This window comes from Tamandua tetradactyla, chromosome 9 (assembly GCF_023851605.1).
Source record: "Tamandua tetradactyla isolate mTamTet1 chromosome 9, mTamTet1.pri, whole genome shotgun sequence".
Taxonomy (NCBI): domain Eukaryota; kingdom Metazoa; phylum Chordata; class Mammalia; order Pilosa; family Myrmecophagidae; genus Tamandua; species Tamandua tetradactyla.
Window position 1 is genome coordinate 35,323,792 of NC_135335.1, and position 26,769 is coordinate 35,350,560.

General features: G+C 37.8%; 1 protein-coding gene across 17 annotated transcripts in view; it reads left to right on the plus strand.

The window, feature by feature from the left end:
* TMCC1 (transmembrane and coiled-coil domain family 1) overlaps window positions 1-26,769 on the plus strand; it is a 390,104-nt gene that overhangs the window by 73,362 nt on the left and 289,973 nt on the right. For 10 of the 17 annotated variants that reach the window (XM_077116458.1, XM_077116460.1, XM_077116453.1 and 7 more), the window contains one exon: window positions 10,799-10,861. The exons of the other annotated variants lie outside the window; for them this stretch is intronic. The gene's annotated coding sequence lies outside the window, so the exon portion shown is untranslated. The remainder of the gene's footprint in view (window positions 1-10,798; window positions 10,862-26,769) is intronic. 17 annotated transcript variants of the gene reach the window in all.

Here is a 26,769-nt window from a genome sequence, read left to right on the forward strand (position 1 = left end):
TTTCTAAACATTTAAGATTAAGTTGTATACATCATGCTTCTTGAACACATAATAATTCCTTGTACATTTCCTAAAATAATGATATTCGCTTATATATCCATATTAAGTACAGTTGTCAAATTCCAAGAAATGTAACATTGATAGAAAGCTTATAGTATATATTTCAGTTTTTTCGTTTGTCCCAATAATGTCATTTTGGGACTTTTTTTCCTCCATTATTAGATCCATTTAATTGTCATTGTCCTTTTTAGTTGCTCTGTTTTTGTTGTTAAATTATGGGAACATATCTGTACCATGAACTTTCCCATCTCAGTCATTCCCAAGCATACAATTCAGTGAGAATAATTAAATTCACAAGCTGTGCTGCCCTCCCCACCATCCATGACAAGAATTTTCTCATCATCCCAAAAGAAACCTACAAGGGTTACAAAGACTTCTATCAGCAACTGCAAAGATGGCAGTAACCCAATTCTATTCAGTTCTGATTCTCCCTGGAGTTGTTACTGGTCAAAAGCCGTAGATTCTTCTGTCTGATGCATTCAATAACCAATTCCTGAGATAACGGGGTTGCAAAGAGAGAAAGAGTTTATTACTTACACGTGTAGTAGGAGAGCAGATGGCCTAGCAGCACAAAATCTGTCTCCCCAAACTCCAGTAATGTGGGTAGTTTTTTTTAGAGAAAAGGTAGGCAGGGTTTAGGATAATGAGTACAGTGGCCCCAGATGATATAATTAGAGGTTGCTCTAGTTTGCTAGCTGCCGGAATGCAATATACCAGAAACAGAACGACTTTTTAAAAGGGGAATTTAATAAGATGCTAGTTTTTAGTTCTAAGGCTGTGAAATTGTCCAAATCAAAGCAACTCTAGGGATCCAAGATGGCGTCTTAGTAAGGTACATGCGTCTTAGTTCCTCCGACTCCAAATCAACTAATAGGTGAACAGAAACAGTACAGAACAGCTCCCGGGGCTACAGCAGGGAATGGACACACAGCGTAACCCAGTCTGGGCTGGCTAGTCTGACTGTGAAACTTGGCTGCGGTGAGTGAGATCCCCGAGCGGCGGGCGATTTCCCGAGCAGCCGCAGCTGCGGCGGTCCGAGCTAATCCCTCCTTCCTTCCCGGGCTGGCTGAGAGACTCGGAGAGACAAGCTTCCCAGCCAAGGCGGCCGGCGCCTCACTTTTGCGGGCGGCTTCGAGTCTCGGCTTCGAGTCCGCGACTACAAGTCTCGGATCAGAGGGCTATCCAAAGTCTGGGCTGGCAATCTGATTGCGAGACTTGGCTGCGGCGAGACCCCCGAGCGGCCGCAGCTGCGGCGGTCCGAGCTAATCCCTCCCTCCTTCCCGGGCCGGCTGAGAGTATCGGAGAAGCAAGTTTCCCAAGCCGAGGCAGGCGGCGCCCTTCTTTTGCGGGCGGCTTCGAGTCTCGGCTTTGAGTCCGCGGCTACGAGTCCCGGATCAGAGGGCTATCCAAAGTCTGGGCTGGCTAGACTGACTGCGAGACTCGGCTGCAGTGAGACCCCCGAGCGGCGTGCGATTTCCCGATCAGCGGCAGCTGCGGTGGTCCGAGCTACTCCCTCCCCCCTTTCCGGGCCGGCTGATAGTATTGGAGAAGCAAGTTTCCCAAGCCGAGGCAGGTGGCACCCCTCTTTTGTGGGCGGCTTCGAGTCTCTGCTTCGAGTCCGCGGATACGAGTCTCAGATAGGAGGGCTATCCAAGCCGCGGAAGCCCCCCCCCACGGGAGGCTTCCTGGTCCGGTGGGGAATCCCCCAGGCCCGCTGCGGCCCGCAGCCAGCCACAGGGTCCCCTCAAGCCGCGGCAGCTGACGCCCCCACCACGCGCAGCCCCTGAACTAACGGAGAGAATTGGATCCGAAATCCCCAGGCCACGGAGATCGGTGACTGGGGGAGACCCATTCCAAACACTTGAGACAAACGTGTGCCACGTGCGCCACGTACTGGGCAAGATAAGAAAAACAGATCCCAGAGATTTCACAGAAAAATCTTACAACCTTGCTGGGTCCAACACCCAGAGAAATCTGAATAAATGCCCAGACGCCAGCAGCAGAAGATAACTGTCCACGCTCAAAAGATTGAGAATATGGCCCAGTCAAAGGAACAAACCAATAGCTCAAATGAGATACAAGAGCTGAGACAACTAATCCTGAATATACGAACAGAAATGGAAAACCTCTTCAAAAATGAAATCGATAAATTGAGGGAGGACATGAAGAGGACATGGGCTGAACATAAAGAAGAAATAGAAAAACTGAAAAAACAAATCGCAGAACTTATGGAAGTGAAGGATAAAGTAGCAAACATAGAAAAAATAATGGATAGCTACAATGATAGATTTAAAGAGACAGAAGATAGAATTAGTGATTTGGAGGATGGAACATCTGAATTCCAAAAAGAAACAGAAACTATAGGGAAAAGAATGGAAAAATTTGAACAGGGTATCAGGGAACTCAAGGACAATATGAACCGCACAAATATATGTGTTGTGGGTGTCCCAGAAGGAGAAGAGAAGGGAAAAGGAGGAGAAAAACTAATGGAAGAAATTATCACTGAAAATTTCCCAACTCTTATGAAAGACCTAAAATTACAGATCCAAGAAGTGCAGCGCACCCCAAAGAGATTAGACCCAAATAGGCGTTCTCCAAGACACTTACTAGTTAGAATGTCAGAGGTCAAAGAGAAAGAGAGGATCTTGAAAGCAGCAAGAGAAAAACAATCCATCATGTACAAGGGAAACCCAATAAGACTATGTGTAGATTTCTCAGCAGAAACCATGGAGGCTAGAAGACAGTGGGATGATATATTTAAAATACTAAAAGAGGAAAACTGCCAACCAAGACTCCTATATCCAGCAAAATTATCCTTCAAAAATGAGGGAGAAATTAAAACATTCTCAGACAAGAAGTCACTGAAAGAATTTGTGACCAAGAGACCAGCTCTGCAAGAAATACTAAAGGGAGCACTAGAGTCAGATACAAAAAGACAGAAGAGAGAGATATGGAAAAGAGTGTAGAAAGAAGGAAAATCAGATATGATATATATAATACAAAAGGCAAAATGTTAGAGGAAAATATTATCCAAACAGTAATAACACTAAATGTCAATGGACTGAATTCCCCAATCAAAAGACATAGAATGGCAGAATGGATTAAAAAACAGGATCCTTCTATATGCTGTCTACAGGAAACACATCTTAGACCCAAAGATAAACATAGGTTGAAAGTGAAAGGTTGTGAAAAGATATTTCATGCAAATAACAACCAGAAAATAGCAGGAGTGGCTATACTAATATCCAACAAATTAGACTTCAAATGTAAAACAGTCAAAAGAGACAAAGAAGGACACTATATACTAATACAAGGAACAATTAAACAAGAAGACATAACAATCATAAATATTTACGCACCGAACCAGAATGCCCCAAAATACGTGAGGAATACACTGCAAACACTGAAAAGGGAAATAGACTCATATACTATAATAGTTGGAGACTTCAACTCACCACTCTCATCAAGGGACAGAACATCTAGACAGAAGATCAACAAAGAAATAGAGAATCTGAATATTACTATAAATGAACTAGACTTAATAGACATTTATAGGACATTACATCCCACAACAGCAGGATACACCTTTTTCTCAAGTGCTCATGGATCATTCTCAAAAATAGACCATATGCTGGGTCACAAAGCAAGTCTTAACAAATTTGAAAAGATTGAAATCTTACACAACACTTTCTCGGACCATAAAGGAATGATGTTGGAAATCAATAATAGGCAGAGTGCCAGAAAATTCACAAATACGTGGAGGCTCAACAACACACTCCTAAACAACAAGTGGGTCAAAGAAGAAATTGCTAGAGAAATTAGCAAATACCTCGAGGCGAATGAAAATGAAAACACAACATATCAAAACTTATGGGACGCAGCAAAGGCAGTGCTAAGAGGGAAATTTATTGCTCTAAATGCCTATATCAGAAAAGAAGAAAAGGCAAAAATTCAGGAATTAACTATCCATTTGGAAGAACTGGAGAAAGAACAGCAAGCTAACCCCAAAGCAAGCAAAAGGAAAGAAATAACAAAGATTAGAGCACAAATAAATGAAATTGAAAACATGAAAACAATAGAGAAAATCAATAAGGCCAGAAGTTGGTTCTATGAGAAAATCAATAAGATTGATGGGCCCTTAGCAAGACTGACAAAAAGAAGAAGAGAGAGGATGCAAATAAATAAGATCAGAAATGGAAGAGGAGACATAACTACTGACCTCACAGAAATAAAGGAGGTAATAACAGGATACTATGAACAACTTTACGCTAATAAATACAACAATTTAGAGGAAATGGACGGGTTCCTGGAAAGACATGAACAACCAACTTTGACTCAAGAAGAGATAGATGACCTCAACAAACCAATCACAAGTAAAGAAATTGAAGCAGTCATTCAAAAGCTTCCTAAAAAGAAAAGTCCAGGACCAGACGGCTTCACATGTGAATTCTATCAAACATTCCAGAAAGAATTAGTACCAACTCTCCTCAAACTCTTCAAAAAAATCGAAGTGGAGGGAAAACTACCTAATTCATTCTATGAAGCCAACATTACCCTCATACCAAAACCAGGCAAAGATATTACAAGAAAAGAAAACTACAGGCCGATCTCTCTAATGAATATAGATGCAAAAATCCTCAATAAAATTCTAGCAAATCGTATCCAACAACACATTAAAAGAATTATTCATCATGACCAAGTAGGATTCATCCCAGGTATGCAAGGATGGTTCAACATAAGAAAATCAATTAATGTAATACACCATATCAACAAATTAAAGCAGAAAAATCACATGATCATCTCAATTGATGCAGAGAAGGCATTTGACAAGATTCAACATCCTTTCCTGTTGAAAACACTTCAAAGGATAGGAATACAAGGGAACTTCCTTAAAATGATAGAGGGAATATATGAAAAACCCACAGCTAATATCATCCTTAATGGGGAAAAATTGAAAACGTTCCCCCTAAGATCAGGAACAAGACAAGGATGTCCACTATCACCACTATTATTCAACATTGTGTTGGAGGTTCTAGCCAGAGCAATTAGACAAGAAAAAGAAATACAAGGCATCAAAATTGGAAAGGAAGAAGTAAAACTATCACTGTTTGCAGACGATATGATACTATACGTCGAAAACCCGGAAAAATCCACAACAAAACTACTAGAGCTAATAAATGAGTACAGCAAAGTAGCAGGTTACAAGATCAACATTCAAAAATCTGTAGCATTTCTATACACTAGCAATGAACAAGCGGAGGGGGAAATCAAGAAACGAATCCCATTTACAATTGCAACTAAAAGAATAAAATACCTAGGAATAAATTTAACTAAAGAGACAAAAGACCTATACAAAGAAAACTACAAAAAACTGCTAAAAGAAATCACAGAAGACCTAAACAGATGGAAGGGCATACCGTGTTCATGGATTGGAAGACTAAATATAGTTAAGATGTCAATCCTACCTAAATTGATTTACAGATTCAATGCAATACCAATCAAAATCCCAACAACTTATTTTTCAGAATTAGAAAAACCAATAAGCAAATTTATCTGGAAGGGCAGGGTGCCCCGAATTGCTAAAAACATCTTGAGGAAAAAAAACGAAGCTGGAGGTCTTGCGCTGCCAGACTTTAAGGCATATTATGAAGCCACAGTGGTCAAAACAGCATGGTATTGGCATAAAGATAGATATATCGACCAATGGAATCGAATAGAGTGCTCAGATATAGACCCTCTCATCTATGGACATTTGATCTTTGATAAGGCAGTCAAGCCAACTCACCTGGGACAGAACAGTTTCTTCAATAAATGGTGCCTAGAGAACTGGATATCCATATGCAAAAGAATGAAAGAAGACCCATATCTCACACCCTATACAAAAGTTAACTCAAAATGGATCAAAGATCTAAACATTAGGTCTAAGACCATAGAACAGTTAGAGGAAAATGTTGGGAGATATCTTATGAATCTTACAATTGGAGGCGGTTTTATGGACCTTACACCTAAAGCAAGAGCACTGAAGAAGGAAATAAATAAATGGGAACTCCTCAAAATTAAACACTTTTGTGCATCAAAGAACTTCATCAAGAAAGTAGAAAGACAGCCTACACAATGGGAATCAATATTTGGAAACGACATATCAGATAAAGGTCTAGTATCCAGAATTTATAATGAGATTGTTCAACTCAACAACAAAAAGATAGCCAACCCAATTACAAAATGGGAAAAAGACTTGAATAGACACCTCTAAGAGGAGGAAATACAAATGGCCAAAAGACACATGAAGAGATGCTCAATGTCCCTGGCCATTAGAGAAATGCAAATCAAAACCACAATGAGATATCATCTCACACCCACCAGAATGGCCATTATCAACAAAACAGAAAATGACAAGTGCTGGAGAGGATGCGGTGAAAGAGGCACACTTATCCACTGTTGGTGGGAATGTCAAATGGTGCAACCACTGTGGAAAGCAGTTTGGCGGTTCCTCAAAAAGCTGAATATAGAATTGCCATACGACCCAGCAATACCATTGCTGGGAATCTACTCAAAGGAATTAAGGGCAAAAACTCAAACAGACATTTGCACACCAATGTTTATAGCAGCGTTATTTACAATTGCAAAGAGATGGAAACAGCCAAAATGTCCATCAACAGACGAGTGTCTAAACAAACTGTGGTATATACATACGATGGAATATTATGCAGCGTTAAGGCAGGATAAACTTATGAAGCATGTAATAACATGGATGGACCTAGAAAACATTATGCTGAGTGAGTCTAGCCAAAAGCTAAAAGACAAATACTGTATGGTCCCAATGATGTGAACAGACATTCGAGAATAAACTTGGAATATGTCATTGGTAACAGAGTTCAGCAGGAGTTAGAAACAGGGTAAGATAATGGGTAATTGGAGCTGATGGAATACAGACGGTGCAATAGGACTAGATACAAAAACTCAAAAATGGACAGCACAATAATACCTAATTGTAAAGTAATCATGTTAAAATACTGAACGAAGCTGCATCCGAGGTATAGGTTTTTGTTTTGTTTTGTTTTGTTTGTTTTGTTCTTATTACTTTTATTTTTTTTCTCTATATTGACATTCTATATCTTTTTCTGTTATACTGCTAGTTCTTCTAAACCGATGCAAATGTACTAAGAAACGATGATCATGCATCTATGTGATGATGTTAAGAATTACTGACTGCATATGTAGAATGGTATGATGTCTAAAAAAAAAAAATGGTCAACACAATACTGCCTAATTGTAATGTAATTATTGTGGAACGCTGAATGAAGCTGCATCTGATCTATAGTTTTTTTTTTGTTTTGTTTTGTTTTCTCTTATGTATTTTTGTACTTTTTATTTTTATTTGTGTTTTCTCTCTGTGTTATCACTTTATTTCTTTTTCTGTTGTCGTGCTATTTCTTTCTCTAAATCAATGCATATGTACTGAGAAATGATGACCATACACCTATGTGATGATATTAAGAATTACTGATTGCATATGTAGAATGGATTGATTTCTAATGTTGTGTTAGTTAATTTTTTTAATTAATAAAAAAAAAATAAATAAAAGAAATTTGGAAGTAAAAAAAAAAAAAAAAAAAAAAGCAACTCTATAGAAATGTCCAATCTAAGGCATCCAAGGAAAGATACCTTGGTTCAAGAAGGCCTATGATGTTCAGCGTTTCTCTCTCAGCTGTAAGGACACATGGTGAACATGGCAACATCTGCTAGCTTTCTCTTCAGGCCTCTTGCTTCGTGAAGCTCCCTGGGAGGCGTTTTCCTTCTTCATCTCCAAAGGTCACTGGCTGGTGGACTCGGTGGTTTTCTCATCCTTCTGTAGTGGTTCTGCAGCTCTCTTTTCATTTTCAAAAGGAACTCTCTCCAAAATGTCTCCTCCTTTATAGGATTCCAGTAAACTAATCAAGACCTATATAGAATGGGTGGAGACACTTCTCCATCTAGTCAAGTTTATTACTGACAGTTGATTGAGTCACATCTCCGTGGAGATAATCTATTCAAGTTTCCAACCTATAGTACTGAATAGGATTGGAAGAAACCGTTGCTCCCACAAGATTGATTAGCATGAAAACATGTCTTTTCTAGGGTACATAAATCCTTTTATACCAGCACAGAGGTATTCTGATTATTGACCATGAGCAGATTGATTACATGCTTAGTCACAGAAAATGGCAGCTGGATTAAATTCAGAGATTTCAGGTATTTCCCTATCTACTTCAGAAAGCAAAAAGGAATATTTGTATCAACTTCATCCCTTAAATCCTGATTTCTCGGTTATAGAGTTAGGTCAGACTACACAGTTCAGGGCCATCCCCTTCAAGATTGCCCTTCAGTCACGAGTCACAAGTTAGGGGACCCAGGCCACCCACACTTGAGACCAACTAGCTACAAATTCAAGGGTTCCCACCACCTCCTTGGGTTTGATAATTCCCTAGAATGACACAGAACTCACTGTAAGTACCATACTCAGGCTTATAGTTTTATTATAGTAAAAGGAGACACTTAAGAAGCCATAGGAGGAGATATATAGAGTTAGGCTTTGGAGGGTCTCAAACATAAGCTTTCCTGTCCTCTCCACATGAAATCAGAATGAGTCTCTCCCTCCTGGCACAGGGATGTCATTATGAATCATGAAAGCTCATTTGAGCTTCAAGTGTCCTGAGTATATATGGGGTTTCATCACATAGGCATGATTGGTGGATATGGTTGAACTCAGTCTCCAGCTCTCCCTATTCCCCTCAGAGTTTGGGCTGACTTGACAGGATTCAAAACTCAACTCCCTAATCGGTTGGTCCTTCTGCAGTGACCAGCTGCTGACTTGCCCTACTCTGCATCCTAAGACTATAGGTGTGTCTAGCTCTACTGTGTCATCTTGTTAGCTTATTAACTCTCAGGCTTAGTCCTGAGCTCACCATGAATGACAGAGACACTCCTATCATGGGAAATTACAAAGATGTTGAGGTTACCTCCCAGAAAGATATAGAGTGAATTACAAAGATATAGAGGTTCCCAGAAACTGGGAACAAGGATCAGACAAGTTTTTCATTATGCTGCAAAACTCTGTATTCGTTATGCATTAACAGCACCCCTCACATAACCTGTACTCTTTCTATCTCTGAGCTTATATATTTTAGTTATTTCATATAAGTGGAATCATACAGTATCTATCCCATTCTATCTGACTTATTTCACTCAGTGTGTTGCTTCAGGGTTCATCTGTATTGTAGCATCTATCAGAACCTCATTCCTTAGTATGGCTGAATAGTATTTCATTGTATGGTTATATTGCCTTTGGTTTATCCATTCATCTGCTGATGGACATTTGGGTTGGTTCCACCTTTGACTATTGTGAATAATGCTGCTATAAATATTAGTATATGAATATCTGAGTCCTAGCTTTCAACTGTTTTGGGTATATATCTAGAAATGGGATTGTGAGGTCATGTGATAGTTCTATGTTTAACTTTTTGAGGAACTGTTTTCCTCAGCAGCTGTAATATTTTTCATTCCCACCAACAATGTACTAAGGTTCCTACTTCTCCACATGCTTGCCAGCACTAGTTACTTTTCATTTTAAAAATAATAGCCATTCTAGTGGGTGTGCAGGGATTTTCCTTGGTCTTAGCATTTATCATGAGAAAGAAGAAATGTGAAGATTGGCTGGGAGCCTATTGGCTGTCAGCTACTCTTCTTTCCTAGCTGGAAGATACTTTAAATACTAATCTTTGGGTTGTCAAAGGAGCTTATGTAGAATCTCCTCATACTGTAACTGTTCTTCTTTAATAGAAGTATCCAGTCCATGTAGCATCTTCTACTAGATGAATTTGTGTACATAACCAAAGTGGGCAGGTTTGGCGTTTATGGAAGACTTCTTTTTCACTATTTATTTATTTAAAATGTATTTATTGAGTACTTTCATGTGTGTTTGGGTCTTTTGTAGGTGCTGGTGATAGAGTGAATAAACGTTTCTGCCCTAATTTAACATACGTTCTAATGGAAATGAAGTGGCAGATTGGGGTTAAGACTTCTTACTGGTCTCAGAGAAGTACTAATTGTCTAAGGCAGTGTGAGCATATGGAAAATCCAGAGCTCACACCACAAAATGATGTGAAGTGAATTTTCCATTTTGACATTTTGGACAGTGCTCAGGTATTGCAGAGTGTTAGAAAGAAGGCCATACCTGAAAGAGAATAAACACTCCCCCAATTGTGAGGAAGACAACAATTTATTAACAATCTTGCAAGAACGGGCATGGGGCCAAAAAATGGTGGCTGGTGCCCTGAGCAACCAAAAGGAGTAGTATATAGTCCCTAAGCCTAACATACAGGTCCTTCCCTGTTTCTCCACTGATTGTATACTCCAGAGGTTACAGCCTATGCAGGTAGTATAACTATTTCAAATTTCCCACCGAATTTTCCCACTTTTGATTGTTTTACATTTCAGTGACCCTGACCAGTACTTATTTAAACTTGTTTCTACCTATTTGGTGCCAATTCTAGTCTTATGTCAGAGGCTCTCTTCCCTGCCCTGCAAGACCGGTTTGAGCTGTCCTGCAGCCCTTTCCTGCGCCATCTTGTGTGAAAGCTAAACTTAAGTTTATTCTTACAGGAGAAGATAGAAAGAGTTAAGCAATTGTCTGACAAACTCATTGTGAGGAGAGTGGTTCAAATATGTGAAGTTTATTTTCTCCTTTTTATATTCACAGATGATGAGATTGACTGCATAGCAATTCATGCCAGCAGATATTTGAGCATCTATTATGGACAAGGTATTACTCTAGGTGTCAGCAGTCAAACTAAGTAAATTTTTAGAGAATTTTTAGAAATATCAGCTTGGACTAACTTTTAAAATTCTCTTGAGCATAATGTAAGTCTAAAAGCAACTTTAAAAATTTTTGTTTCAAACATTTTCTGACTAGAAACATACAGACGTTAAAACAATTTAGATGTGAAAAATCTCTCTTTTCATTTCTGATGCCTGGTTCCTAGTTCTCCTACTTAGAAACAACCCCCCCTTTTTTTAAAACCCATTTCTGTGTATAATTTTTTGTGCATATGTACACATAGCCTTTTAAAAACTCAAGTGGAGGCCTACTACTCAAACATTTCTACACCTAGATTTTTTTCTCATAAAGTATATTTGTGCTTAAAAGCTTGCATCTTTTTTTCACAATTGCATAGTGTTTCATATTATTTATTTACCAGAATTTAATTCTCTGGGTTTTCCACGTGCCCATACTGGCAAGAAGACAACTCGTAGGCTGAGACCAATAACAAGTCTGGGTCTCTAACTACTACTTCATTTCCCTTAGAATGTAGGCTCTATTAGTTTTCATTTGTAAACATAATCTGGATCACTTAAGATACATTTAATTCTAAGTAACAGTGACAGAAAGCCTAAAAGTAACCTTAAACAGTAAAGACTTTTAATTGTCTCATGTAAACAGAAGTAAGGAAGTAGATAGTTTAGGGCTAATTAAGTAGCACAGTATTATTTAGCACCTGGATTTTTCCCTTCATCTTTGTCATCCCCAGTATGTTGGATTTATGTAACTTTATGGTTACCAGATGGCTGCCTCAGCTCTAATCTGTACAACTGGCTGCATTCAAAGACTGGAAATGAGGGTCAGAATAGTTTTCTCTTGAGAAGACTCTGCCATTTTAACTGGAATGAAAATAATTCCCAAAAGTCTCCTAAACAGTGTTTCATAAACTTTAGTGGACATAAGAATCACCTGGGGAATTGTTAAAATACATATTTCTGGGGTCCATTCCCAGAAATTCTGAAATCAGTTTGGAGCGAGGCCTGAGAATTTTTATTTCTAAAAAGCTCCCATGTGATGCTTATACTTGTGTGTCTGCAAATGTGATGTCTCCTTACATTTCACTGGGGGCATATTACTGCCACTGAACCTGAGGGAGTCTGGGAAAGTGATTATCTGGGAAAGAGAATAGGATAGCCGATGTTGGCTTAAACCAATCATGAGTCTCTTGGTCCTAGGCACATTATAAGCCTGAACGAAATATGTGGTCTCATTAGAGGAAGAGTGGAGAAATGGCTGTTGGTCTTACAACTAACAGTGTGTAGCACTTTTGCTGTTACAAATAATGCTGCAATAACTGTCCATGAAGCAAAGAAAAAGTAGGAGTAATTAATTTTTTTTGTAGATATTGCCAAGTTGTGCTCTAAAGAATTAGAATCAATTTACATTTGAATCTTTAAGAGTGCTTGTTTCCCTTAATCTTTACAAATAAGATGTCTTAGCATACATTTTGGTCTTTGCCAGTCTGAGAGTTGAAAAATAGTATTATGTCATAGGCTTTAATTTGCATTGCTCTTGTGAGTGAGGTTGAATATCTTTCATCTATATGAAAATCATTTGTTCTGTGAACTGGCTGCTCATTTTGGATTTCGGTTCTTTTTTCATTGGTTGATTGATTGTTTTTCCTTATTTATTTGTAGGAGCCATTTGTATAATGAAATTAGCCTGTTGCCATGTGTGTTGTACATATGTTTTCTCAGTTTGTTACTTTTTGACTTTGTTGTGATTACACAGAATTGTAAATTCAGCTTTTGCCAAGCTATCTGGACCTTAGGTCTTGAATAATGGTATAAAAAGCATGTTTACCAAAAAATTTATAAATGTGCTAAAACTGGTACATTATCTAATGTGTTGAATCACAGAAAACTAAAAAATTCTAAACAGGTATGAAGTGTGAAACTGTTAAAATGAGTGCTAACAGAGATGTAAAGACTTACGTTTTGTTTTAACAGAAATGATCTAGCCCAAAGTAGTGTGTTTTTCATTTAGAAGCCACCATAATTTAAGAATATGGCTGTGAAAAAAGCTAACATTGATGAATATTTATAGATTAAGAGAAAGCACTAAATTAAGACAAGTAGCAGTCCCTTTGTTCCTGTATTGTCAGATTATATCTGGAGTATTGTGTCTGCTTTTGAATATTACACTTAGAGGGACATTATTCATAATCTAAATTGTCCAGTTGAGAGCCCTAGTTACCATATCTAATGAAGAACAATTGAAGAGTCAAGGGCTTTTTTGCTAGAGAAGATAATACTTAGAAAGTTAACTGTTTAAAGATTTTTGAAGGCTTGTTGTAAGCAAGAGGGAATAGGCTCCTCATTTGAATTGCTCCAAAGGACAGACAATAGGTAGCAACTACCTCTGGGGTAGATTTTATCCCATAGTGGGAAAAACCTTTCTTATAGTATGAGCTGTCCAAAAATGGAATAGACTAAAATTGTGATGCCTCTGTCATTAGAGATGCTCAAGTATAGACCCGAGGATTGTTTTGTGATATTATGTAAGGTATTTTTTCATGAGTTTGGACTGTGTGATTTCTGTGATGCTCCCTACTCCCACCACCCGTTTTTAAGATTTTTGACCTCTCTTCTCAATACTAATATTGGTGATGATGAGGAAGTAATGAAAAATCTTGACTTTAGGTCTGTAATAACCAGGGAAGAAAAAGATGAAATGTTTGCCAACCAGTGAAGAGAGTACAGTGCTACAAAAGGGCAGTTTCTCTAAAAAGTGGAAAAGTAGAATACTAGGTCTATATATGGACTTTTATTTTATGTTATTGTTATTGTTTTTATTTTTCAGCAGAGCGTGATTCAAGGCTACTCTTTCGAGTACATACTTTGGGACATGTTATCCTAAAGGATTATTAAAACTGGAGAATTCATAATTTTACACTGCATAATGAACAGTAAAGATTGCTACAGTGTAGAAGAAGGCAGAGTTTTATGTGTTAAAACTAGGTTTAGTTCCCAACTCTGCCACTTGCTGTGTGCAGTGGGAAATTTAACCTATGAAATTTAATTATTCCATCTGTTAACAGCGACAGTATCTGTCTTTCAGTACTGCAATAACTCAGTTCATTCTTAGTCTTATTTTTAAAAATTTAGTTCTAATATGTCCTTGAAGTCAGTCTCTTGAAAAACAAATACTTGCAGAGTCACTAGAGAGGCTGAATTTTAGAAGGTGCTATGAAATAACCTACCCTTTGTGGCTTCAGGTATTTGCTTGGCCATAGCTGGTACTCTGGTAGAATTAGTTACCTTAAAAAACTACCTTAAAAGACTGTTACTTTAACAACTGTTGCCTTAAAAAACTGGTACTTTGGTAGAGCTACCTTAGTTTTTTTGTTTGTTTGTTTTTTTGCCAATGCCAGATTGGGACAAGATAGCTATCAAGCACGTAAATTTCTTAGCACCTAACCAAAGGAGATGGAGTGGAAACTTCATAGATGACACATTTTTTTCCCCAGTTATATATACCCCTAGATGGTACTACACTGTGTAGTATAGTTGAAGTTTAGAGGAGTAGTGTTTGTTTTTTAAAAATTGTTCTCTTAAGGGAAGGCTTAGAAAAATCTGGCTAGTTAAACCTTTAAGAATTTTTCATTTAGAAAAATATGGCCAGCTAAACCTTTAAAAATTTTTCATATATTTTCCCCATATTTTTAGTAGGTCGTTTTTTGGACAATGAATGTCAGTATAATGGTTGTCAGGTTTCTAAGCTGATATTTGGGGGGGGGGAATTTGCTTAATTTCTTTTTCTACCTAGAGAATTTGTATTGCTCCAAGTATTCTGAAAAAAAAATTACTTTTTATTTTTTACTTTGCAAATATAACTGGTTCTTTTTCAGTGTTTGGTAGTTAGGCTTTTTTTTCTTTGTCTTGGCTAAAATGAGATGGCAGGATTGGATATTTAAAAATTAAAATAAATTTAGATTTAAAATTTATATCATTAATTACTGGCTAAACATTAGCATTCTTCTAAATGGTCTAATATTTGCTAGTAAAATGAAAAACAAAACATAATATTTCCCTCCCTGGTATTATGATAATATGGAGGAAAGGAGGGTTGGGAGAACAGAAGTCTAAGGTACAGATTTGGGTCAACCATTGAATTTTCATTGAGTATTTCATTGAGTATTCATTGAATGCTGATTCTGTGCTCAGTACTGTTTATGGAATTTGGATTTCACATGGCACCTCTCTTCAAGAAGCTTACCTTTCAGCATGGAAAGAGGTGAACATGAAAAATGGCTAGCTTTTGAAGGCCACACAATTTGTATTATGGAAATATGAAGAAGGAAGGAAATAAATTAGTGCTGAAGTGGTTAGAGAAGAATTTGATCTGTGTTCTTTATTTGGATCAGTGTTGAAGAGAAGGGAGGTATGAAAAATAACATGAAACAAGGCATGGATATAGAAATTATAAGCATACTTCAATTAAAAAAATATTTTATTGCTAACAAATGCTAACCATTAGCTGAACCTTCACTGAGTTCTAATCTTTTTGCAAATGCAGGGTTTTACCTCAATGTTGATGGCTGACTGTAATCAGGGTGGTGGTTGCTGAAGATTGGGATAGCTTGGGCAGTTTCTTAAAATAAGACAGTGGTGAACCTTACTGTATCAATTGACTGCTCCTTTCATGAAAGATTTCTCCATAGCAAGCGATGCTGTTTGATAGTATTTTATCCATAGTAGAACTTGTATCAAATTGAAGTCATTCCTCTCAAATTCTGTGGCTGCTTTATCAACTAAGTTGATATAATATTCTTTGAATATTACAGAATATTATAAATAAAAAAATCCTTTGTTTTCACTTCAACAATGTTCACAGCATCTTTTCCAGGAGTACATTCCATCTCAAGAAACCACTTTCTTTGCTCATCCATAAGAAGCAACTCCCTTTTTAAAAAAATATTTTTATTGATACATACAAATAATCCATACATAGTGTACAATCAGTGGCTTACAACAGCATCACATAGTTGTGTATTCATCACCATGATAATTTTTTAGAACATTTGTACCACTCCAGAAAAAAAAGTAAAAAGAAAAAAGAAAAGGTCATACATACCATCCCCCTACCCCTCCCTCTCATTGACCACTAGTATTTCAATCTACCCAATTTATTTTAACCTTTTTCCCCCATTAATGCTTTTATTTTTTATCCATATTTTTTTTGTCCATACCCTAGATGAAAAGGCTACCTCTTATCTTTTTGAATTTTAACACAAGAGTGCAGCAGTTTAGTCACATCTTCAGGCTCCACTTCTAATTCAGTTTTCCTTCTGTTTCCACTACATCTTCATTTACTTCCTCCTTTGATGTCTTGAACCCCTCATGATTCCATGAGTGTTGGAATCAACATCTTCCAAACATCTTGTTAATGTTTATTGATATTTTGACCTCCTTCGTGAATCACAAATGCTCTTAATGGCATCTAGAATGGTAAATCCTTTCCAGAAGCTCTCAGTTTACTTTGCCCAGATCTATCAGTGGAATCACTACCTAGGAACTTATAACCTTACAAAATGTATTTCTTAAATAATAAGGCTTGAAAGTAAAAATGGCTTCTTGATCCATGGGCTACAAAATAAGTGTTGTGTCAACAGACATGGAAACAACATTCATCTCATTGTACATCTCCATCAGAGCTCTTGGGTGACCAGGTGCATTGTCAGTGAGCAGTAATATTTTGAAAAGAATCTTTTTTTCTGAGCAGTAGGTCTTAACAGTGGGCTTAAAATATTCAGTAAACTGTGTTGTAAGCAGATATATATGCTGGCATCTCCACTTTATGTTCCATTTATAGAGCATAGGTAGAGTAGATTTAGCATAATCCTTAAGGGCCCTAGAATTTTCGGAATTAAATGAACATTGGCTTCAACTTAAAGTCACCAGCTGCATTAGACCCTAACAAAAGAGTCAAATTGTCTTTTGAAGTTTTAAAGCCAGGCATTCAATTCTCCTCTCTAGGTATACAAGTCCTAGATGGCATCTTCTTCTAATATAAGGCTGTTTTGTCTGCACTGAACATCTATTTAGTGTAGCCACCTCTATCAGTTATCTTAGTTAAATCTTTTGCATAAGTTGCTGCAACTTCTATATCAGCCCTTTTATGTTACCTCACCTTGCCCTTTTATGTAAAGGAGACTGCTTCTTTTCTTAAGCTTCATGAACCAACATCTTCTAGTTTCAAAGTTTTCTTCTTCAGTTTCTTCACCTTTTTTAACTTTCCTAGAATTGAAGAGAGTTAGGTCCTTACTCTAGATTAGGTTTTGGCTTGAGGGAATATTGTGGCTGGTTTGATAGCTTAAACTTCCTCTGTATCAACAATAAAGGCTGTTTTGCTTCCTTATCATTCGTGTGTTCACTGGAGTAGCACTTTTAATTTCCTTCAAGAATTTTTCCTTTGCATTCACAACTTGGCTAACTGTTTGACACAGGAGGCCCAGCCTACAGTCTGTCTTGGCTTTTGACATGCCTTCCTCACCAATCGTTTGTAGGTTTTGATTTAAAGTGAGAAACATGTGACTCTTCCTTTCACTTGAACACTTAGAGTTGTTTTTTTTTTTTGTATGCTGTATGACAGGGTCACATTTCATTCTTTTTCGGGATGTGAGTATCCCGTTATTGCTCCATCATTTGTTGAAGTTTTTGTTTGTTTGCTTGTTTGTTTTTAGGAAATGCATGGGCCAGGAATCGAACCCAGGCTTCCCACATGGCAGGAGAGAATTCTGCCACTGAACTACCTTTGCACCCCATGTTAGGGTTATTTATTGGGCTAATTTCAGTATTGTTATATCTCAGGGAATAGAGAGGCCTGAGGAGAGAGAGATAGAAATGGGGAACATATGGTCAGAACACATAATTTATTGTTTGCCATCTTATGTGGGTTTGGTTTGTGATGTCTGAAAACAATTATAATAGTAGCACCAAAGGTCACAGATCACCATAGCAGATGTAATAATAATGAAAAAATTTGAAATATTGCAAGAATTACCAAATTGTGACACTGAGACACAAAATAAACACATGCTGTTGGAAAGAAAAATGGTGCCGCTGTGGTAGACTTGCTCAATGTGGAGTTTTCACAAACCTTTGATTTGTGAAAAAATCATTATTATGTTTCACTTTATCGTGCTTTACAAGATATTTGCAAAGCACAATAAAGTGAAACATAGTAAAACAAGGTATGCCTGCAGTTTTACATTGAGTATTTTTGCAGTTATGAGATTAGCCTAATCCATTTGCTTGACCTTTTGGTGATATAAGCTTAGTAGGCATTAATAGAAGAAATGAGGAACAAAAAAGGTATAAGATTTAAAAAGACTAAATAGCAAAATGGAAGAGGAAGGTCCTGCATTACCAGTAGTAACTTGAATGTAAATGGTAAAAATAAGGATAAAAAAATAAATAAATAATGGGGGGATAAGGGGTTAAAAAATTGGGTTGACTGAAATACTAGTAGCCAATGAGAGGTAGGGGTAAGGGGTATGAAATGTATGAGTTTTTGCTTTTTTCTTTTGATTTCTTTTTCTAAAGAGTGATGCAGACGTTTTAAAAATGATCATGGTGATGAATACACAACTATGTGATGGATGATACTGTGAGCCATTATTGTATACTATGGATGAACTGTATATGTTTGAAGATTTCTCATTAAAAATATTTAAAAGCTATAAATGGATAAACTCTCCAGTCAAAAGGCAGAGATTGGCAGAATGCATACAAAAAGCATAACCCAACTGTATGCTATCTATAAGAGACTCACCTTAGATTCAAAGGCATAAGTAGTTTGAAAGTAAAAGGATGGAATAAAATACACCATGAAAGTAATAACCAGGACAGAGCTGGGTAGCTATTTTAATATCAGACAAAATCAGACTTTAAGTCAGAATTTCCCTAGGAGGCACAAAGATGGTTGTTATGTACTGATAAAGGGGTCAATTAACCAAGAAGATGTAATAATTATATATACACCTAATAACAGAGCTCCAAAATATATGAAGCAAATACTGATAGATTTGAAGGAAGAAATTGATAGTTCTACATGAATTGTAGGAGACTATAATGTACCACTTTCAATGATAGACAGAATATCTAGACAGAAGATCAATAGGAAAATACAAGACTTGAAAAATAAACCAACTAGATCTAGTAGACATATACACTTCATCCAACGGCAGCAGAATACACATTCTTCTCCATTGCATATGGATCATTCTCCAGTATAGACCATATATTAGGTCATAAAACAAGTCTCTGTATATTAAAAAATATTGAAATCACACAATAACTCTTTTCCAGTCACAATGGAATGATGCTAGTAATCAGTTAACAGAGAGAGAAATGGAAAATCCACAAATATGTGGAAATTAAACACTGTACTCATAAACAACCAATGAGTTAAAGAAGAAATATCCTGAGGTGAATGAAAATGAAAATAAAATTCATGAAAATTTATGGGATGCAGTGAAGGCTGCATTGAGAGGAAACTTTATAGGTCTAAATGCTTACTTTAAAAAGAAGAAAGACTTCAAATCAAAGACCTAACTTCAAAACTGAAAGAACTATAAAAAGAAAAGCAAACTAAACCTAAAGTGAACAGAAGGAAGAAAAACAGAGAGTGAAGAGAAGCGTCACAGAGTAAAAAATCAGTAGAGTGAATCAATAAAACCGGAAGTTAGTTCTTTGGAAAGACGAATAAAATTGACAAACCCTTAGCTAGATTGACAAAAAAAGAGAAGAAATAAATGACTAAAATCAAATGAAAAGGAGGACATTTCTACTGATCCTACTGAATGAAAAGCACTATAAGAGAATACTATGAACAACCCCATACCATCAGGTTAGATAACCTAGGTGAAATGGACAAATTCCTAGAAGCACGCAAACTTCTTATACTGACAGTAGAAGAAATAGAAGATCTCAACAAAATAATAATTAGTAAAGAGATTGAATCAGTAGTCAAAAACCTCCCCCAAAATAAAAACCCAGGGCCAGATGACTTCATAGGGGAAATTTATCAAACATTCATAGAATTAACACCATCTCTGCTCAAATTGTTCCAAAAAAAATTGAAGAGGAGGGGATGCTCCCTAACTCATTCTACAGGCCGATATCACTCTCATACCAAAGCCAGATAGATATACCACAAGAAAAGAAAATTACGGACTGGTATCTTTTATGAATGCAGTTGCAAAAATCCTCAATAAAATACGAGCAAACAAAATCCAGTAGCATATTAAAGGAATTATGTACCATAATCAAGTGGAATTTATTCTAGGTATGCAAGAATGGTTCAACATAAGAAAATCAGTTATTTGAAAATCCATATAATACACCACATTAGCAGAATGAAGGGAAAAACATATCATCTTACTTGACGCAGAAAGGGCATTTGACAAAATCCAGCACCCCTTCTTTTTTTTTTTTTTTTTAACATGGGCAGGCACCAGGGATCGAACCCGGGTCCTCGGGCATGGCAGGCAAGCATTCTTACTTGCTGAGCCACCGTGGCCCGCCTGCAGCACCCCTTCTTGATAGAAACACTTAGAAAATTAGAAATGGAAGGACTCTTCCTCGACACGATGAAGGGCATATATGAGAAACCCACACTAACATATCTACTTAATGGTTGAAGACTGAAAGCTTTCCCTCTTAGATCAGGAACAAGATAAGGATTCCCATTGTCACCACTGATACTCAGAATTGTATTGGAAGTTCTAGCCAGAGCAGTTTGTCAAGATAAGGAAATAAAAAGCATCCAAATTGGAGAGGAAGAAGTAAACTTTTCCTATTTACAAATGACATGATCCTATATACACGAAATTCGGAAAAATTCACAGTAAAGTTTCTAGAGCTAATGAATATAGCAAAGTGGCAGGGTACAAGATCAATAATCAAAAATAAGAAAATCAGTAGCATTTCTATACACTAGCAGTGAGCAATTGGAAGAAGAAATCAAGAAAAAAATTCTGCATTGGAGTTCTCTAGGGGTAGAGAACTGAAGGATATATCTGAAATATTATGAGATTTTAATAAAAATTGTTGCAGGTGACTGTGAGAATGCATAAGTCTGAATTCCATAGGGCAGGCTGCAAGCTGGGAACTCCCATGAAGGTTCAGTGGATTCCCTAGGAAAAATTGCCTGGCTGAAGTAGAGATGGAAATTCTCTCTTCTGACTGCTGAACTCATCCCTTCTCCTTTTTAAGCCTTCAAGTGAATAGATGAGATGTCTCGTTTTTGACAGCAGTCTTCTCAGTTGATTGTTGATATGATCAGCATAGTGCAACAACTTACTGATGATTTAAGTCCACAAAATGTCCTCACAGTAACAATTAGATCATTGCTTGCTTAACGAAACAACTGGATACCATTACCTGCCCAAGTTGAAAGATGAGCCAAACCATCACAAATTCCATTTGTAGTATCAACTAAAAGAATCAAATATCTAGGAATAAATCTAACCAAGGATATAAAAGATTTAGACATATTAGACTGCAAAGCATTGCTAAAAGAATTAAAGACCTAAATAAATGGAAGAACATTCCATGTTCATGAATTTGAAGTCTGAATACTATTAAGATGTCATTTCTACCCAAAGTGGTTTACAGATTCAACGGTATCCCAATCATAAGTCCAACCACCTTCTTTTGCAGAAATGGAAAAGACAAACATTAAATTTATATGGATGTGCCAGGCGCCCTGAAAGCCAAAGCCGTCTTTAAGAAGAAGAACAAAATTTGAGGACTTACACGTCCCAGTCTTAAAATTTATTACAAAGCCACAGTAATCAAACACCATGGTACGGCCACAAGAAAAGTCCTATGAAGTAAAATTGAGAGAAATCAACCCTCACATTTATGGCCAACTGATTTTTGTTTAAATGTTTTTTATTGTGAAATATATATACAAAAAACAGTAATTTTCCAAGTACATTTTAACAAGTAGTTATAGAACAAATTTCAAAGTTTGGTGTGGGTTGCAGTCCCACAGTTTCAGGTTTTTCTTTCTAGCTGCTCCAAGGCACTGTAGGCTAAAAGAAATATCAATATAATGATTCAGCAATCATACTCATTTGTTAAATCCTATCTTTTCTGTTATAACTCCTTCTCCTTTGATCCTTCTCCTAATCTTTAGGGGTATTTGGGCTCTGTCCTTCTGACTTTTTCATGTTGAAAAGGGCTGTCAATACTATGGTCTGGAGGATGGAATTAACTGATGTTCTTAGAGAGGTTGGCCCCTCTGGGTTTCAGGACTCATCTGGCCTAGCACCCATCTGGAGGTTATAGATTTCTGGAAAGTAAATTTAGTACATGAAACTTTTGTAGAATCTTAGATAGAGCACTTCATGTATTTTAGTGTTAACAGGGATGTTATTGGTTGGGATTTGACAAACCAGGGCAATTAGCAATATCTACCTGAAGCTTGCATGAGAGTACCTTCCAGAATAGTCTCTTGACTCTATTTGAACTCTCTTAGCCATTGATACCTCATTTTGTTACATTTCCTTCCCCCCTTTTGGTCAGGGATGTCTTGTCGATCCCATGGTGCCAGGGCCACACTCATCCCTGGAAGTCATGTCCCACGTTGCCAGGGATTCACCCTAGATGTCATATCCCACGTAGGGGGAAGTGTAACGATTTTCCTAGCAGAGTTGGGTTTAGAGAGGGTGGCCAACTTATTTTTGACAAGGGGACAAAACCACTCAATTGGTAAAGAATAGCCTCTTCAACAAATGGTGCTGGGAACATTTGGTATTCTTTTGCAAAAGAATGAAGGTGGACCCCCTACCTCATGACATATACAAAAATCAACTAAATGGATTAGAAACCTAAATATAAGGGCCGGAACTGTCAGACTCTTAGAGGAAATCATAGGGAAGCACGTTATGAGCATTGTGTTAGGCCCAATTACAAACAGCAAAAGAAAAAAATAGATAAATGAGACCGCATCAGAATTTAAAACTTTTGTGCCTCAAAAGGCTTTATCATAAAAGTAAAATGACAGGCTACATAATGAGAGAAAATATTTGGAAACCATGTATCTGATAAGGGTTAATATCCAGAATATATAAAGAAATCCTTCAACTCAACAACAAAAAGACAATCCAATTGAAAAGTGGGAATGTAAAATGGTGCTCTGCTATGGAAAACATTTTGGCAGTTTCCCAAAAAGTTAAGTATAGAATTACCATATGACCTGGCAATTCCAATTCTAGGTATATACGCCAGAGAGTTGAAAGCACGGACTCCAACACATATTTGCACACCAATGTTCATAGCATTATTCACATTTGCCAGTAGATGAGAGCAACCCAAGTGTCCAGCAACTGATCAGTAGATAAACAAAATATGGATAAATACACATAAGGTAATATTCAGCCATAAAAATGAATGCAAATTCTGATACGTGGGACAACATGGTTGAACCTTGAAGAAACCATGTGAGTGAAATAAGCCAGACCAAGATGTCAAATATTGTCTGATTTCACTGATATGAAATAATTAGAATAACAAACTCATGGAGTCAGAATTTAGAATATAGGTTTACCTGGGTAAGCAGTGGGGTTAGGGAATAGAGAGTTAGGCTTAAAATGTACAGTGTTTCTGTTTGGGACAGTAGAAAAGTTTTGTAATGGATTGTGGTGATGGTAGCATAACATAGTGAATATAATTAATAGTACTGAATTATGTATTTGAATGTTGTTAAAAGTGGAAATATTAGGTTGTATATATGGTATTACAATAAAGATTTTTTAAAAAACCATAGTACTGCATAATACAAGCAGTGATATCCAAGTTAAACCGTGAAGTATAGTTAATAATACAATATAAAAGTGTAATAGGTGTACTATACCAATGCAAGGTGTTAATAATAGGGTGGTGTATGGGAAGCCTCTGTTTCATGCATGATTGTTCTGTAAATCCACAACTTCTTTAAAAAAATAGAAGGGCACCAAACTATAACCAGAAAAAACTTTTATTGCAAACGTTGGTACGGTGTGTTCTCGCAAGACTACAGTTTCTTCTTAAGTATTTCAGATTGCAAAGGCACTGCAAACTGGACCTTTAAAAAAATCAGTGGCGTGTGACATCATTATTTATTTTATGACAGTTTGTCAGTGAAAAATATTGAACAAATCCAGTATATTTTTTTGTATTTATGGTAAATAGTGCTCTAAATTCTTGAATTTCTTTTCTTCACTGGATCTGTGAGCATAGAATTCTGTCAGCATGAAATAATGAAAATATAAAATGTAGCCGTGGGACTTTGCATATAATTAGGAAGCAATTGAGAAACAAAAACTCAAAGCATGAAATATATTTATTGTATAATTTAAGTTTGGAAGTTAGTGGGGCAAAGAGCAGGTTAAGGCATCAGGGCACCTAAAATAGTGGGTGTAATTCCAGTTTGACCTACATATCTTAGTCTGCTCTTTTTTTCCCCCAGTATAACAGCTCTTTATTATATGGGTTCAGATACACATCAGACCAATCATGATCCCTGAAATTTAACAGTCACACATTCAATAAAAGGTGGAACACACCTCTCTCCACCTATTCCATCTTAAAAACCATTCTTGATTAAATCACATCTCCAGGGAGATGACCTAATTACAGTTTCAAATATATGTCCCCACCCATTTGGGTGGATCTTGATTAGTTTTTGAAGTCCTATAAAAGAGGAAACATTTTGGAGAATGAGAGAGCCAGCGACCTTAGGAGATGAAGAAGGAAAATGCCTCCCGAGGAGCTTGATGAAACAGAAAGCCAGGAGAGGAAGCTAGCAGATGACACCGTGTTTGCCACGTGCCCCTCCAGATGAGAGGGGAACCTTGACTGTGTTCACCATGTGCCTTTCCAGATGAGACAGAAACCCTGACTGTGTTTGCCATGTGCCTTCTCATTTGAAAGAGAAATCCTGAACTTCATTCGCCTTCTTGAACCAAGATATCTTTTCCTGGATGCCTTTGATTAGACATTTCTATAGACTTGTTTTAATTGGAACATTTTCTCGGCCTTAGAACTATAAACTAGCAGCTTATTAAATTCCCCTTTTTAAAAGCCATTCTGTTTCTGGTATATTGCATTCTGGCAGTAAGCAAAGTAGAACACAGGGGAATTTAAAAAATTTCCAGGAATATACTTGTTCTAGTTTGCTAGCTGCCGGAATGCATCACACCAGAGATGATTGGCTTTTAATAAAAGGGGATTTATTTTGTTGGTTCTTCAGAGGAAAGGCAGCTAACTTTCCACTGAGGTTCTTTCTTACGTGGAAGGCACAAGATGGTCTCTGCTGGTCTTCTCTCCAGACCCCTGGATTCCAACAACTTTCCCCGGGGTGACTTCTTTCTGCATCTCCAAAGGCCTGGGCTGAGCTGCAAGTACTGAGATGAGGAATGCCGAGCTGCTTAGCTGTGCTACATTGCTTTCTCTCATTTAAGCACCAGCCAATTAAGTCAAACATCACTCATTGCAGCAGACACGCCTCCTAGCTGACTGCAGATGTAATTGGCAACAGATGAGGTTCACATACCATTGGCTTGTGTCCGCAGCAACAAGATTAGGTATGCTCACCTGGCCAAGTTGACAACTGAATCTAACTAACACATGTCCACCCCTTGTCAACTTGGTAACTTCAAACATCACCTTAAAGAGATGCAAAAAATTCTGTTCTTGCTGTGGACCTGTGAATCTCAAAACAAGTTGTCTGGTGCCAAGATGCAAAGGAGGATATTCACAGGATATAGACTGTCATTTCCATAGGGAGAAATTGGAAGAAACACAGATGTAAAACCTGCAGGGCAAGCACCTTGGGATCTCAAAGTCTGAAAGTCATTTATCCTTCGGCTTTAGAAAGTGGCAGTCCCACCCCTTCCGAGGGCCTATGCAGTGGCCCACCTCTTTCCAAATCAACCTCGGGGAACATTGAGGAGACCACCTCTGGGCTCCACTCTCTCCAGGCATCAGGGCCACCCCTGGGCTCTCTGCCACTTCTGGGGCACACGCTCAACCCCTCCACATGGTGGCAGCCAGGCTCTCCCAGTCCCCCAAGGAGCGTGCTACGCCTTTCCAAGGCCTGAGGCTGCACAACTATTCCACTGCAATAAGAGGGGAGACTCATCCTCGCCCTTCAGGGTAAACTCACCCTCTCCCTGTATATAGGTGGGTCCACTCTCCTGGCCAAAGTTTCTTGACTTCAGACCCGAGCTTCCATGGTTCTCACTCTGCAAACTCCAATTTTTTCCCTTTTGTGTCCTCCTTTGTCAAGATTGGCAGTGGTTCCATTTACACCAACAGTCTCTTCAAACACTCCAGGACTTCGTCATCAGTCTCTTCACAGTTCCTCCAAAGTCTTCCCCTTAGCCATCCAAAAACTGTTGCAACATATCTGGTATTTGCAAACTGCAGCAGCACCCCACTCTCCGGTACCAAATCTGTCTAGTTTGCTAGCTGCCGGAATGCATCACACCAGAGATGGATTGGCTTTCAATAAAAGGGGATTTATTTTGTTGGTTCTTCAGAGGAAAGGCAGCTAACTTTCCACTGAGGTTCTTTCTTACGTGGAAGGCACAAGATGGTCTCTGCTGGTCTTCTCTCTAGGCCCCTGGGTTCCAACAACTTTACCCGGCGTGACTTCTTTCTGCATCTCCAAAGGCCTGGGCTGAGCTGCAGATGCTGAGATGAGGAATGCCGAGCTGCTTAGGCTGTGCTACATTGCGTTCTCTCATTTAAGCACCAGCCAATTAAGTCAAACATCACTCATTGCAGCAGACACGCCTCCTAGCTGACTGCAGATGTAATTGGCAACAGATGAGGTTCACGTACTGTTGGCTTATG